Source organism: Pristiophorus japonicus, chromosome 5 (assembly GCF_044704955.1).
Source record: "Pristiophorus japonicus isolate sPriJap1 chromosome 5, sPriJap1.hap1, whole genome shotgun sequence".
NCBI classification, from domain to species: Eukaryota; Metazoa; Chordata; class Chondrichthyes; family Pristiophoridae; genus Pristiophorus; species Pristiophorus japonicus.
Genome location: NC_091981.1, coordinates 228634832 through 228651843, shown reverse-complemented (window position 1 = coordinate 228651843; position 17012 = coordinate 228634832). Strand labels below are relative to the sequence as shown.

Genomic DNA, 17012 nt, shown 5'->3' with positions numbered 1-17012 from the left:
AATTTGGAAATACTTTTAAACTCAAACTTTTAAAATAACTACCCCAGCGGACAGCTGACCTTCCCAATGCCTGCCCCCAACCAAGCCTCAGGCCATCTATCATCAATGGCGCTACTCGGCACCGAGCTTGTGACCAACATCTCGCCGTAGACAATTAGGCTCGTACAGCTATGCCTGATCTCTAGTCTTCTTGGACCCCCTTGCCACTGGACCAAGACCTTGCTCAGCTAAGCCCATGTGGTTGCCGGTGTGCAAAAGAACTTGCACACAGGCATCTTCCACTTCGCTAATATGAAGTTCGGGACCTGAAATGTCAGGACTCTCATGGACAATTCCAACAGCAACAGGCCGGAACGCCGCACCGCCATAGTTGCCCGGGAACTCGAGACGTTTTGACATTGACATCGCCGCCCTAAGCGAGACCCGGCAGGCAGGGGAAGGCCAGCTCAAGGAACATGGTGGAGGTTATATCTTTTTCTGGAAAGGAAAACCAGAGAAAGAACTCCGCCTTCATGGAGTTGACTTCGCCGTCAAAAATGAACTGGTCTATCGCCTCAAAGAATCCCCCTGCAGGATTAGCGAACGCCTTAGCCTATCCCGGAACCCCATGCACCACAATCATCAGTGCGTACGCCCCAACACTCGATGCAACGGATGAGGCTGAAGAGGGTTTTTATTCCAACCTCGAGACATCCCTGTCCCATGTCTCCACGTGTGACAAATTGATTCTCCTAGGTGACTTTAATGCCAGGGTGAGCAAAGACACAGCCCTCTGGGGAGGCGTGATTGGCAGAGAGTGAGAAGGGAAAGCCAATTCCAATGGTACTCTACTCCTGACAAAATGTCTAGAACATGAACTTCTCATCACCAACACTCTGTTCCGCCAGAGGGACAAATACCAGGCATCGTGGCAACACCTCGCTCCAAACACTGGCACCTGCTCAACTATGTCATCAGCCGAGCCAGTGATCGCAAGGATGTGCGCATCACCCATGCCATGACAGGAGCTGACGACTGCTGGACAGACCAGCGCCTAATCCGATCCATCATTGACATCAACATAGCCCCAAAGCAGAGGGACAGCAGAAACAGTGCTGCAAAAAAGTCAACGCCAGAGCACTTAAAGACCCAGCTAAGAGAGCCTTTACAGCCAGCGCCTCACAGCTAACAAGGCGTGCCTTGAAGACCCCGAGATGCTGAATGCCCACAGCGCTTGGTCTGCCCTCCAGGCCTCCATAACCAGTGCCTGTGAAGAGACACTTGGTTACTCAACCAGAACATACCAGAACTGGTTTGATGAAAATGATCAGGAGATCCAAGAACTAATGGATCGTAAGCGCAGAGCATTTCTGAGCCTGAAGCAACGACCCAATTCGGGAGCTGCAAAGCAATATTACAGACGGCTCAAGGCTGAGGTCCATCAAAAAACCCGGAACCTAAAGAACAAGTGGTGGATGGAGAAAGCACAGGAGATACAATAACTGGCCGACAGCCACGATATGCGAGGATTCTTCATCGCAGTCAAAGCCACCTACTGTCCAAATTCCCAAGGCCCCACCTCAAGAACGGGGAAACCATCAAGGACACCGAGACAGTCAGGGCCCGCTGGAAGGAGCACTTCGAAGATCTCCTCAACCGAGACTCTGCCTTTGACTCGAGTGTTCTCGGCTCCATCCTGCAACATGCGACCCCCGCCACCACTTCAGTGAAACCCCAATGCTGCACGAGGTAGGCAAAGCCATAAAACAGCTCAAGAACAACAAGGCTACGCGTGCAGATGGAATCCCTGCTGAGGCGCTTAAGTATGGCAGAAAGGCGCTGTTGGCGCGAATACATGGCCTCATCTCTCTCATTTGGAGGGAGGAGAGCATGCCGGGAGATTTCAGAGATGCAGTGATCGTGACCATCTTTAAAAAGGGGGACAAGTCCGAATGCGGCAACTACAGGGGAATCTTCCTGCTATCAGCCACTGGGAAGGTTGTCGCTAGAGTTCTCTCCTCCCGGAATCACAGTGTAGATTTCGTCCCCTGCAGGGCACAACGGGCATGATCTTTGCAGCGCGACAGCTGCAGGAAAAATGCAGGGAGCAGCGCCAACCCCTTATACATGGCCTTTTTTTGATCCTACAAAGGCCTTTGACACTGTCCACCGTGAGGGCTTATATCCGCCATTTTGGATGCTCCCAAAAGTTTGTCAACATCCTTCACCTGCTCCACGACGACATGCAGGCCGTGATCCTTATCAGCAGTTCCATTACAGATCGAATCCACGTCCGGACTGGGGTCAAACAGGGCTGCATCATCGCTCTAACCCTCTTCTCAATCTTCCTCGCTGCCGTGCTCCACCTCAACGTCAACAAGCTCCCCCCGCTGGAGTGGAACTAAACTACAGAACCAGTGGGAAGTTGATTAGCCTACGCCGCCTCCAGGCCAGGTCCAAGATCACCCCAACCTCTGTCGTTGAGCTGCAGAACACGGACGACGTCTGCATCTGTGCATATTCTGAGGCTGAACTCCAGGATATAGTCAATGTATTCACCGAGTCATATGAAAGCATGGGCCTTCCACTTAACATCCGTAAGACAAAGATCCTCCACTAGTTTGTCCTCGCCACACAGCACTGCCCCCCAGTCATCAAGATTCATGGCACGGCCCTCGACCTCGTGGACCACTTCCCATACCTCTGGAGCCTTTTATCAACAAAGGCAGACATTGATGCGGAGATTCAACATCGCCTTCAGTGTGCCAGTGCAGCCTTCGGCCGTCTGAGGAAATGAGTGTCCGAAGACCAGGCCCTCAAATCTACCACCAAGCTCATGGTCTACAGGGCTGTAGTAATACCCGCCTTCCTGTATGGATCAGAGGCATGGACGATGTACAGAAGACACCGTGTTGCTGGCGATATATCACCAACGATATCTCCGCAAGATCCTGCAAATCCCCTGGGAGGACAGGTGCAGCAACATCAGTGTCCTCGCCGAGGCTAACATCTCCAGTATTGAAGCACTGAACACACTCGATCAGCTTCGTTGGGCAGGCCACATAGTACGCATGCCAAACACGAGGCTCCGTAAGCAATTGCTCTATGCGGAGCTCCTTCATGGCAAATGAGCCAAAGGCGGGCAGCGGAAATGTTACAAGGACATCCCAAAAGCCTCCCTGGTAAAGTGCGACACCATCACTGACAACTGGGAGTCCCTGGCCGAAGACCGCCCTAGGTGGAGAAAGTGCATCCAGGAGGGCGTTGAGCTCTTCGAATCTCAACGCCACGAGCGTCAAGAGGTCAGGCGCAGGCAGCGGAAGGAGCATGAGGCAAATCAGTGCCACTCCCACCCACCCCCATTCCCCCGACAAATGTCTATCCTACCTATGACAGGGTCTGTGGCTCTCGCATTGGACTGTTCAGCCACCAAAGGACTTGCTCGATTCCGAGTCTTTCTCGATTTCGAGGAACTGCCTATGATGATGATGATGAATCCATGTCTTTCCAAATTAAGATTTATCCTGTCCCTTAGGATTTTTTCAAATAATTTTCCCATCACTGAGGTTAGGCTGACTGTCTTGTAATTACTCGGTCCATCACTTTCTCAATTTTTAAACAAAGGTACAACATTAGCAGTCCTTGTCCAATCTCTACCCAACTACATCTTCAACTTTAACAGATTCCAGTTTCCTGGCCCTAACCGTCTCCTTTTTACCATGGACATCCAATCCCTATACATCACCATCCCCCACCAAGGCGGCCTGAGGGCGCTCGGTTTCTTCCTTGAACAGAGACCCAACCAGTACCCATCCACCACCCTCCTCTACCTGGCTGAACTAGCTCTAAAAACAGTTCTGACGAAAAGTCATCTACCTGAAATATTAACTTTGTTTCTCTCTCCACAGATACTGCCAAACCTGCTGAGCATTTCCAGCATTTTCTGTTTTTATTTGAGATTGCCAGCATCTGCAGTACTTTGCTTTAGTTTTTGTCATGATATATCTGTTGGAGTAAACTGCACTATTAAAGTGTAAGCATTCATTCTTATATAATGTTTGCGTTTTGTGGAACATACACAGGAAAACTCAACCAAGAAATATTAGGCTTCAAAAGGTCTTGGGGATTTCATAGTCAGTGCTATTCAATGATTATTTTAAACTGCAGAGGCAAAAGATGGAATCATGGCTAACCCCACAATACACAAGCATTTCTGCAATCTTAAATATACTACTTTAAAACAGCAGTGTCTCTTTTGTCCATATACAGTTTCACCAGCCAGATTTTAAAGTCAATGAACTGACTGGGCAGGTCACTCAGCTTACTATGCAGAAACTACACGTTCCACCTCAGAGGAAAGAACATATACTTTCACAACAAATTTACCTTGTGTTGAGTAGTCATTAAACTCTGGTAAAGTGCAGCATAATCAATTACCTCACCCATCTTCCCGACAGTGGAAAAGTGAATACAAAACACCAAACAGTCTTCTAGTTCAAACTAGTATCCACCAGAGACTGCTTCAACAGGACAAGGACAAGTACTTTTTTAAATATAAATTTACTTTATTTCAACAGGATTCCCACCTCCCCCGCCAATCACATGCTCAAGTGCTAGTGTTACTAGAAACTGTCCTTATGGTACCTGACGGACAGCCAACTGCTACATGATTTAAAAATAAAATCAACAGTTCTGATGAAGGGTTTCGTCTGAAATGATTGAACTGGTGTGCATTTTCAGCAGTTTTTATTTTAGGTTTTGCGAAATACTTTCAGTCACATACTAATTTTATGCTGGTTAACCACCAGTGCAAGGAAGCATGTAATCATTCACTCCCACCCACCCAATCATTGAGCAAGTTAACTTCCATCTGAACCCATCTCCACCAGTAATTAGGAACATTTTCATCTGTTTGTATTATTTTTGAGCAATGTGTATTGTTTATACCCGCAGTTGTACCCTACAAAAGGTCCCAGGTTCTGCACAGAGATAATTGATCACAGTCTCTCTGTCACAATGAAATTACTTAATTGCCCTCAGCATCTTGCAGCTTCGGCTGGGAAAGGCTATCGCTTCTCGGCCTTTTGGCTAAGATCTGCATAACTAACCTGACCAGCCACCATGACTTCCGGGTGGTTTCTCCCTGGTCAGGAAGGTATATGCTTACATTTTTGTAAACAGGAGGTGGGTGGGATTGGTGACCCATCCACCTCCACGGAGGTGTGTGGGGGACCTGACCCATCCACCTCCATGGCACGAACCTGGTATTGCAGTACTTCCAGGAACGGTGCAGTGGCTCTAGGCCTTTTGGCTAAGAGCATTGGCGCAGAGTGATCCTTGACTGGTGCAGGGTGACCTCTGGCGTTTGACAAAGAATTGTAACGATTGGATAACGATTGGACATGAATTTAAAATAAAAAAAAAGGGAAATCAACCAGGAATCCAGCTCATAATCACTATCTGAGGCAGCTGAATAGGACCCTGAGGCATACATGCACTTGGTATTCTAGAACACTGATGTGGTTTCTATCCACGAACCTGAAAACTACAGAAGAATCCCACCTATAGTAAAGACTTTTTTTTGAAAAAGGTGAATCTTCATATTGTCAAGGCTCATACATCCCATACACTGGAAAGTTTGCATAAGAAAGGAAAAAGCTATTTTTCTCATGAGGAATGCGTAGAACAGGTTGTGGCTTTATTCAAGTCTGAAGCATTGTAAAGCTGTGTAAGAACATTGGAAAAATCGGAGCTGCAATACAAGATGCAACGCAGTGCAAGGAATAAGAATTTCTTACAGGATGAAATGGAGGCACTAGTTACTGTGACTGAGGTCAGATGGCAGGAGCTGGACACCAGCAGAGGTCATATAAAAGTTCCACCAAACGAAAAGAAGAAACACTGGAACAAACTTGCAGAAGATTACTGTGTAATGGTGATGACCCCGAGGTCTGGAGGCCAGTACAAAAAGAAGCGGCAGGACCTTGGTCAAGTAGTTAGTGTAAGCAATATTTTCATTTATTCAATGCAATTGTAATGTAAATGTGACCAGCTGTATATGTCCCACCCAGCAGAAAGACACCCTCTCTAAAAAGTTGCATTTTCATCTTTACAGAGGAAAGTGGCATGCAACAAAAAGGGAAAGAGCTCAAACAGAAGGAAGCCTGGCAAATCTGCACCCACTGACGCACTTGTAAGAGAAGGTCGCTGCTTTGATGGGTCCTGCCTGGAGAAAAGCAACCACCACTGCACAAGCTGGGCCCACACTCGAGGGAGAGGGTCAGCTCTGCAAATTTCACAGTCTGGCTTTGCTAAATGTTAAATACTGCGCTGGCTAGCCATGCTTCGGTTGATGGAGATGTCTCCGTCAGCTATGTTTGGTTGATGCAATGTTCTATCATTCATCATGGTCCTTCAAATCAGCCTGTGCTGTGTGAGCCTACTCATGCCACCTTGCCCCCTCCTCTGCTGCTAACCAGTTGTCAGATCTGTTATATTTTGCAGGTCTTGAGGCCAACCCCGACGGTGCAGAAGAAGATTCAGACGGGGACGAGCCTGAAGAGAACATCTTCCAATGCCACCTTCCAGACCAAGAGCATGGGAGTGAGGGTGAGGGGATGGATGAAGCCCCCACTGTTGTACTCACTTTTGAGGAGGTGCAGGTGCCACCTATTGAGGTGCCAGCCCCTTCCTTGACTAATGGTTTGAGTGTTGGTGGGACATTCCATGGTTTTCCACCGTCCGAGGCTGGGGATTCCAGTGGGATGCTGCGAGCCACACCCAGGGTGAGGAGGGGAAGGAGAGCTCGACCGCGCTCTCCTGAGGTGCAAGATCTAACAGATGTGGTTCACATGATGGCAATGAGTGCAGAGAGCATTAACTTTACACGATCACTCCTGGACACCATCAGTGGGGGTGGGTGATGAGGTATCGGGACTATTGGGAGAAGTAACAACACTCACGAGAAATGGGAACAGTGTCTGGGACCATGAGTGAGGGAATATCACAGTCAGCTGAAACCATGTCACTGAACATGAGGGAGAGAATGTCGGTGACCATGAGGGCTGGGGGCGGGGGGGAATGCCACAGCTAGTTTAGACACTCTGTGAACATGAGGAGGGAATGTTGCAGGTCGTTGACACTGTCAGGGCGTATGAGGGAGGGAATGTTGGAGTTAGCTGTTGCAATAAGGGAACACGCCCAGACCCAGCGTCCATTGACAGAATCAACCACACTCCCACTCCAATCCCCAGATCAGCTTCTGAAGAGCCCCAAGCCGGGCCCTCCACATCGCTACCTACTTCCCCTCCTCAACAGGTGCACATTACCCGCAATGTTAGAAAGAATCATTTGGTACCAACCCCAGAAACACAGCGCCACTGCCTGTGGGCAGGGGTGGTGGAGTCACCAAGGCCAAGTGCAGCAGACAGTCTTAGAATAAGGTGGAGGAGAGATGTGTGCAGCCTTTCTTTGCTGCTGCTATTATTGTTGTTACTGTTGTTCTCAAATTAAAAGTTTTGTGTAAGTTTTGTAAATTTACAAGTTTAAAGTTAGTAAGTGATCTTACAGTTTTGTAAGTGATCTTAACTGAAAACTTTAAAGTTTGATACAAGAATATTTTTATTTTGTTAAACTTTTGAATAAAATATATTTTAATTTATAACAATCATTTACATTATTTGTTCCATTATTAACACACCACCCTCCTCCGCCGTCGTCGTGCTCCAGGTTCAGGTACTTGCATGGCTTCCTCGTCCTCCTCCCACTCGTCATCTGCATCTTCCTCATTATCATCAGCCACTCTCACCTCAGTTGGGTCTTCTACCAGTTGCTGCTGCCCCATGATGGCCAAGTTATGCAGCATGCAGCACACAACAGTGAACTGACCGACAATCTCAGAGGAGTATAGCAATTAGCCTCCGGAATGGTCCAGGTATCGGAAACGCTGTTTCAAGATGCCAATGGTCCTCTATATCATGCCGCACTTCGCAATGTGCGACATGTTGTACTCCCAGTCAGCTTCCATCCGATTTACATGTAGGGGCATCATGAGCCAGGTGGCAAGACCATACCCTTTGTCTCCCAGCAGCTAGTTCTGCCCTTCTGGCTGCTGCTGAAACATGGCAGATATAACACTCTCGCGTAGAATGAACGCATCATGGGTGCTCCAGGGGTATCTTGCATCGACTGACATGATGCGATGCATGTCGTCACACACGAGCTGTACATTAATGGAGTGGAAGCCTTTTCTGTTCCTGTACATCTCAGATTCCTCCAAGGGTGCTCACAAGGTGATGTGGATACAATCAATGCAGCCCTGTACTTTTGAGAAGACAGCAATCCTGGAGAAGCCCACAGCCCTGTCGCACATTGCCTGGGCAGTCATGGGGAACTTGATGTAGTCATTCCACAGGCATATAGTGCAGCAGTCACCTGTGGAATGCAGACATGTGTTGCATGTTGAGAAATGGCACACACAGTTATAACTTGGAAGGATCCGGATGCATAGAATGAAAGTGCAGCTGCAACACTTCAACTGACAAAGCAGTCCTCCTGAAGCTTCTCAGTTGCAGGTCTGCTTTCACCAACTCACAGATCTCGATTACAACTTCTTTGCGGAAACGCAGTCTTCTGACACAGTCTGCATCACTCAGGTGCAGGTACGAGCGCCTGTCTCAATATACCCGAGGTGGGCAAGGCCTCCTGCCCAGCACCCTACGGGCTCCGAGGTTCCTCATGCAAATAACGTCAAATCAATCGTCTCCTCCGCAGCACTATGATGCAGAAGGCTTGCACAAGGAATGGCATTGTCAGTATTGCCCCCATGCTGTACGGTCGAGGCCAAACTTCGATCCTGGAGCTTTTCTCGGCCGTGCACGCAGGTGCATGTGGGCGGTTTGATCGCCGGCGGTCTTTGAAATGTGGGCAGTTCTACTTAAAAGTAAGGGGAAAACTTTCGCCGGGCGGTTTCTCTTTCAAAAACAGCTGTACCGCCGAGAAAATCGCCGAAAATGAAGGTGAAAGTCTCTCCCTATAGTTCTTGAATATCGCTGTAATTTTCATGCAGATTTGCTCCTTTATATCCTTCCCACTAGTTGCCGGCCTATAGAATACACCTAGTAGTGTAATGGCACCTCAACTAACTAACCAAATAGATTCTGTCCTTGACCCCTCCAGGATATCCTCTCTCTCCAGCACTGTAATATTCTCCTTAACCAATACTACCACATCACCTCCTTTCTTTCCTTCCCTATCTTTACTGAACACCTTATATACAGGAATATTTAAATACCCAATCCTGCCCTTTTTTGAGACAGGTCTCCGTTATCACAACATCATATTCCCATGTGTCTATTTGTGCCTGAAGCTCACCAACGTGATTGTGCACACTTCGTGCATTCACACACATGCACTGTAAACCTACCGTAAACCTTCTTGTATTCTCTCTTCGTCTAATACTGTATTATTTCTTACTCTAGTGCTCTCCGAATCCTTTGTGCACCTCGTTTCTCCTTTCCAATGTCCATCTCCCTGCCAAATTAGTTTAAAACCTCCCCAACTGCACCAGCAAACTTCCTTGCGGGGACATTGGTCCCAGCTTTGTCGAGGTGCAACTCATCCCGTCTGTACAAGTCCCATCTCCCGCAGAAACAGTCTCAATATTCCAGGAATCTAAAGCGCTCCCTCCTGCACCAACACTCCAGCCACGCATTCATCTGCTCTATCCACCTTTTTCTATACTCACTAGCTCGTGACACCGGTAGAAATCCAGAGATTACTATCTTTGATGTCCTGCTCGTTAATCTTTTGCCTGGCTCCCCCAAAATCTGACTGTAGGACCTCATCCCTCTTTCTACCTATGTCATTGATACCGATATGGACCACGACCTCTGGCTATTCACCCTCCCCCCTCAATGTTCTACAGCCGCTCAGTGACATCCTTGACCATGGCACCAGGGAGGCAACATACCATCCTGGAATCACGTCTGCGGCCACCGAAATGCCTGTCACTTCCCCGAACTATTGAATCTATCATTATTGCTTTCCTGATCTTCCTGCTGCCCCCGCCACTGTACAGCCGAGCGACCCGTAGTGCCATCAACTTGGCTCTTCCCAGAGGAACCATTGCCTTCGGTTGGAGAGTGAGATACACTCAGGGGACTCCTGCACTAGCTGCTTGGTCCTCCCTGTCTTTGGACGGTCACCCATTCCCTCTCTGCCTGCACACTCTTACGCTGCGGGGTGAAATCTGGAGCTTGAGCTCCTCCAGCTGACACATGTGGTTGTCAATAGATCTATCTTCGAGATAATGTTCACAGTCTTTAGTCTTTTGAGTTCTTGCTCAACTTTCTCTTTGAGTGCATGTGGTACGGGACGTGGCTTGCAGTAAACTGGTCTAGCATCCTTCTGTACCCGGACACTCGCCTTGAATCGGACTGCCCGTTTCGCAGCACACTTTCGGATACTTCTTGATGACATCATCCTTCAATGCAATCTCGTTTCAACACGTAAAATTCCATTTCTATCCAGCTTCAGTGATCCCAAGCAATTTCTTCCTAGTAAGGCAGGCTTGTCTCCTGCCACTACTAAGAGAGGCAAGCTCTGAAATTGAGGCTTATATTTCACCGGTATGGTGATATGACCTACACAGAAATGTTCTCTCCCGAGTAGCCTCGCAGCTCTATCTTGGATTTCTCCAATGGGAAATCAAGCGTTAGCTGCAACTGGAAAGTCTCCGAGTACACCACTTGCTGCCAGTCACGGGGGCTCTAGTTGCAGTCAGATCAGGGCTGATGATCGGGACTATAAATAGAGCTGGAGCGCCAGGCCCTGGAACATCGTGGGCGAAGGTGCGGTGAATGAGGGTACGAGGCCCAGAAGAGCAGAGGACCCAGGGGCAGTACAGGCCTGCCCACACTGTGATATGTGTGCACACTAGGTCCATGCAGCAGAGCAGGTCTCCAGTCGTCCTGGTTAACCCTTGCCACTGGATAAAGACCTAGCTCTGTCAAGCCAGTGTGGTGGTTGATGTGCAACGGTCACCACACGTTAATAAAATTCACACACAGGCATCTTCCACCCCCTCAATTGGACTTCAGGACTGAAACATCGGGTCCTTCATTCAAACATCTGTGAACTCTTGTGGAAGCAAGTCATCCTCACTCGAGGGACCGCCTATGATGACGATGTCCAGGACATGGGAAGCATCCTGGAGTTCCCACATGGCACAAGATGTGCATTCCACGGGATCGAGGTGCCCTGCCATGCCTCTACTTTAATACACTATTAAGTTACTTAACAGAAATAATCTTAAGATTTAAAAAAAACAACCAACAGCTCCTTTCCTTGCACGGACTTCATTTACCTTGCTCCCTGACGATCGCGCTCCCTCCGGGCTCTTGGGTTTACTTTTATCTGCAGTCGCTCCTCTCTCAGGTCCGCTTTTTTTTTTAAGGTTTTTTAAAAACCTTGCATCTGTTCCAGAAGTGCAAGAGAAGCACTAACAAAGTATCCCCAAACATGGGAGTGATAATTAAAACTGTCCAAGAATTGGACTTCATATGTAGAATTAGTTGTTCAGAAGAAAAGACATGCTTGGCACAAAAGACAAAATCATGGAGGCAGCTTCAGCAATGGGGGAGATCAGATATTGTATTTAAGATCAGAGGAAATAATGAGCCCAAGACTAAGGATTCAACCATCAAAAGGTAAAGAGGTGGTAACTGTTGGTTAAGACTTGAGAGACATGGAAAAAAGCATATACTTGAAGAATTTAACAAAACAGTCTGTTTTATTCAATTAAAGGTCGTGGAGGTGATCTACCTGCAGCAATTCAATCACTGATGAATATGGAGTGTAATAATCAGTTAGTCAGATTAGATGATGAGTGATAGATGTCAATGATATGAAGAGGAACAGAACAAAAGCCCTGGGAAATAAAGTGTCAAAGGATTAGTCAGCAACTACAGCATTGATACGGATTTAAGTGAAATTAGATAGCCATGAAGGCCATATGACAGTACAGAAGTGCACGGTGCCAGACGCTAACATTGACTGTTTAATCATTAGTTTAATGAGAATCAGTTCTTCATATGTAAATATAAATCCAGTCTCACTAGATTCAAATAATCAGTCGCACTCCTGGCCAAAATCTTCCTCGACTACATAATCTATTCAACATCTATAAAGAACCGTACATTGCAACTTACAATGTGCAATGTTACTTTTCCATGAAATATAATTTATTCCTTATAAAAATTCTAACGTGAGCTCCAACATGAGCCCTAAACACCCCATTACACAGGTGACTTATTCCCCATATAGCTCAAGTGCCACAGATTTTCCACAACAACCTAATTCAATGCTCCTGCTCTGCCTGCACAGACTGATTGTGACAGCAATTCTTGGTTTTGCAGTTTTATTACTTTTTTTTTTCCAGCAAGTGACATCACTAATACCCATTAATAAGCACTTGCTAATTTTTTCCTGGACTTTTTAAGTATTACATCTGTGCGCAAGAAGGTGCCGCATAGACACAAAATTGCAGACATAATGCAAGAATCACATCTGGATTTATGACTTTAAGAGGTGGATAAGATAGTCACCAAGAAATCAAATAGGGAATTCAGAAGAAACTCCTTTACCCAGAGACTGGTGAGAATGTGGAACTCACTACCACAGGTTGAAGTGAATGGTATAGATGCATTTAAGAGGCAGTTAGATAAGCATATGAGGGAGAAGGGAATAGAGGGTTATGCTGATAAGAGTTAGATGAGGAAAGATTGGAGGAGGCTCGAGTGGAGCATAAACACCAGCATGGACTGATTGGGCCGAATGGCCTGTTTCTGTGCTGTATATTCTATGTAATTACTATGCTCAACCCTGAACACTCCCGCCAAACCCTGTTCTAATCTCTCCAGTCTACCAAAGCACCATGGCAGCCTTCATCAACTGCACCAACAATACACTTGTTTCTTGTTACCATAGCGCATTTTTCTTTTTTGACCTCGGCATAGTCGATCACTGTACCCTCTTCCATTGTCTCTCCTCCTTGTTCCACAACTGAAGACTCGCTGTCATTTGTCCCAATGTAGCCAGCACATGCCTTCCAATGGCTTCTCCTCACATGGTCACTTATGCGATGCCCTAAAATTCCACCCTTGAGTCCCTTCTGTTCTTAATTTACATGCTGCCGTCTATCAGCACCATTAACCCTAAACATGGGAGTGAATTTTCACTTGTATGCTGACAATACCCAGCATTAACTCATCGGTATCACCCTTGACCCATGAGTGTGCTGTCTGACAATGCAGTTCTGTATGGCCTACAACTTCCTCTAGCTTGATAGATGACTGAAGCTATCTAGTTTGGCTCCCACCAGGAACCCCACTAAGGAAGACACAAATAACCTCCCGAAAATACTAGGGGACCAAAGGTCTAGCGAGGAGGAGGAACTGAGGGAAATCCTTATTAGTCAGGAAATGTTGTTAGGGAAATTGATGGGATTGAAGGCCGATAAATCCCCAGGGCCTGATAGCCTGCATCCCAGAGTATTTAAGTGGCCCTAGAAATAGCATTGGTGGTCATTTTCCAACATTCCGTGGATTCTGGATCAGTTCCTATGGACTGGAGGGTAGCTAATGTAACACCACTTTTTAAAAAAGGAGAGAGAAAACAGGGAATTATAGACCGGTCAGCCTGACCTCAGTAGTGGGGAAAAATGCTGGAATCAATTATTAAAGATGAAATAGCAGCACATTTGGAAAGCAGTGACAGGATCGGTCCAAGTCAGCATGGATTTATGGAAGGGAAATCATGCTTGACAAATCTTCTAGAATTTTTTGAGGATGTAACTAGTAGAATGGACAAGGGAGAACCAGTGGATGTAGTGTATTTGGACTTTCTAAAGGCTTTTGACAAGGTCCCACACAAGAGATTAGTGTGCAAAATGAAGGCACATGGTATTAGGGGTAATGTATTGACGTGGATAGAGAACTGGTTGGCAGGCAGGGAGCAAAGAGTAGGAATAAACGGGTCCTTTTCAGAATGGCAGGCAGTGACTAGTGGGGTACCGCAAGATTCAGTGTTGGGACCCCAGCTATTTACAATATATATTATTGATTTAGACGAAGGAATTGAATGTAATATCTCCAAGTTTGCAGATGACACTAAGCTGGGTGGCAGTGTGAGCTGTGAGGAGGATGCTAAGAGGCTGCAGGGTGATTTGGACAGGTTCGGTCAGTGGGCAAATTCACAGCAGATGCAGTATAATGTGGATAAGTGTGAAGTTATCTACTTTGGGGGCAAAAAACAGGAAGGCAGATTATCTGAATGGTGACAGATTAGTAAAAGGGAGGTGCAACGAGACCTGGGTGTCAATGTACATCAGTCATTGAAAGTAGGCATGCAGGTATAGCAGGCAGTAAAGAAAGCAAATGGCATGTTGGCCTTCATAGCGAGAGGATTTGAGTATAGGAGCAGGGAGGTCTTGCTGCAGTTGTACAGGGCCTTGGTGAGCCCACATCTTGAGTATTGTGTGCAGTTTTGGTCTCCTAATCTGAGAAAGGACATTTTTGCTATTGAGGGGGTGCAGCGAAGATTCATCAGACTGATTCCCGGGATGTCAGGACTGATATATGAAGAAAGACTAGATCGACTAGGCTTATATTCACTGGAATTTAGAAGAATGAGAGGGGATCTTATAGAAACATATAAAATTCTGACAGGATTGGACAGGTTAGAATGTTCCCGATGTTGGGGAAGTCCAGAACCAGGGGTCACAGTCTAAAGATAAGGGGTAAGCCATCTAAGACCGAGATGAGGAGAAATCTTTTCACCCACAGAATTGTGAACCGGTGGAATTCTCTACCACAGAAAGTTGTTGAGTCCAGTTCATTGGATATATTCAAAAGGGAGTTAGATGTGGCCCTTACGGCTAAAGGGATCAGGGGTATGGAGAGAAAGCAGGAATGGGGTACTGAAGTTGCATGATCAGCCGTGATCATATTGAATGATGGTGCAAGCTCGAAGGGCTGAATGGCCTGCTCCTGCACCTATTTTCTAAGGCCCCAAGTTTCCATATGATTTGCTCCTGATTTTTAGGAGCAACTGGTGGAGAACGGAGTATCTTAGAAATCACAATTCTCCACATTTAAGTTTTCTGCAGTTCTAGTCAGTTCGAACAGTTTCACTTTTGAACAGAATTTTTTTTTCAAAAGGGGGCGTGTCCGGCCACTGACATCTGATTTGAAAGTTTCCACAGTGAAAACGTACTCCAAACTAACTTAGAATGGAGCAAGTGAAGATTTTTGTAGGCCTGAAAAAACCTTGTCTACACATTTAAAAATCAGGCGCAGGTTACAAATTAGGCGTCCGGAATGAGGTGGGGGGTGGGGGAAAAGAGGGAAGGGAAGTCATTACATTCGACAATAAATCCTTAGTTATACTTATACAAATATTATACAAATAATTCCAACCTGAATAAAAATTTATAAGCAAAGAAAAGATTAAATAAACCATGTTCCGACCTGTGTGAAAGTGCTTCAGGCAGGGAGAAGGCTGCAGGAAGCCTCAGAAGTTGAGGCAGCCGTTCCCGACGGCGGGGGAGGGAGGCCCCTGCCGTCGGTTGGGCCCGTCGGGAAATGGCTGCCTCAACTTCTGAAGCTTCCTGCAGCGTTCTCACTGCTGCAAGAAGCCTCAGTGCTGATCATGGAAGGGCAATGTGGTTTTATTAAAAAATGTTAAAAATTGAACAGCTACAAAGAACTACAAAAATGGCCGAGTGCCAATGTTTCCTTCACACTGCGCGTGCGCGAACGCTCCAACGCGCACGCGCAGGGTTGCCGGCACGAAAAAAACTCATTTAAATGGTACCCGCCCCCTCCTACTTACAAAATCGGCGCGAGTGGTAGGTTCCGCCCCCTGAGCGCCGCGCCAAGCTGACATCGAGCTGCAAAGCGCTCGAGAATAGGGCGTTTTTTTTCAGACGCCGTTTTCGGCGCGAAAAACGGGCGCCCAGCTCGGAGGGGCGCCTGTTTTGCCGCGTGTGGAAACTTGGGGCCTAGGTTTCTAAACAGTTGCTCACTCAGCTGCAAAGTGAGTGTATAGCCTCACTGAATAATTTGACTGAGCTGTACTTCAAATTCCAGATCCTATTCAAGTCCAGCCTTTTCCACTTCCGTAACAACATCTAACATAGTCAATACCTCACCCTTGTTGAAACTCTGTCACTTCCAGGTGCAGGTGAAGTTCTCAAAACACTCCTTTCACTGGTCTCCAATGTTCCACTGTATATAATTCGCAACCCCTGTCCCCCACCGCTAAAAATGTCCATCACCCACATCTTATCCTGCATCACCATATTGATCTATAACCTTTATTTTCTCCCAACATCGACTAGCTCCCCCAAACGCTGATTTTTAAATCTTCATCCTCTTTACAAATCCACAGCCTCACTACAATTCTACCTCAGCAACCTCTTCGAGTCAGCCTACTGCACACCTTCGTCCCCATTACGGGCCCAAGTTTCCACATGATTTGCGCCTGATTTTTAGGAGCAACTGGTGGAGAACGGACTATTTTAGAAATCGCAATTCTTCACATTTTTTTTTCTGCAGTTCTAGTCAGGTAGAGCAGTTCTAGTTTAGAACAGAATTTTTTCTTCAAAAGGGGGCGTGTCCGGCCACTGACGCCTGATTTGAAAGTTTCCACAGTGAAAATGTACTCCAAACTAAAGTAGAATGGAGCCAGTGAAGATTTTTGTAGAACTGAAAAAACCTGTTCTACACATTAAAAAATCAGGCGCAGGTTACAAATTAGGTGTCCAGAACGAGGTGGGGGGGGAAGGGAACTCATTAAATTCGACAATAAATCCTTATTTATACTTGTACAAATATTATACAAATAAATCCAACCTGAATAAACATTTATAAGCCAAGAAAAGATTAAATAAACCATCTTTCTACCTGTGTGAAAGTGCTTCAGCCAGGGAGAATTCTGCAGCCGTTCGTGCCGCTGAGCGGGAGGGAGGGAGG

General features: G+C 46.6%; 1 protein-coding gene and 1 pseudogene across 2 annotated transcripts in view; one reads left to right on the top strand and one right to left on the bottom strand.

Moving 5' to 3' along the window:
* Window positions 1-17012, bottom strand: part of LOC139264621 (signal transducing adapter molecule 1-like) — a 90336-nt gene that overhangs the window by 69809 nt on the left and 3515 nt on the right. The gene's annotated exons all lie outside the window — the stretch shown is intronic.
* LOC139264905 (U2 spliceosomal RNA) lies at window positions 5048-5277 on the top strand (annotated as a pseudogene).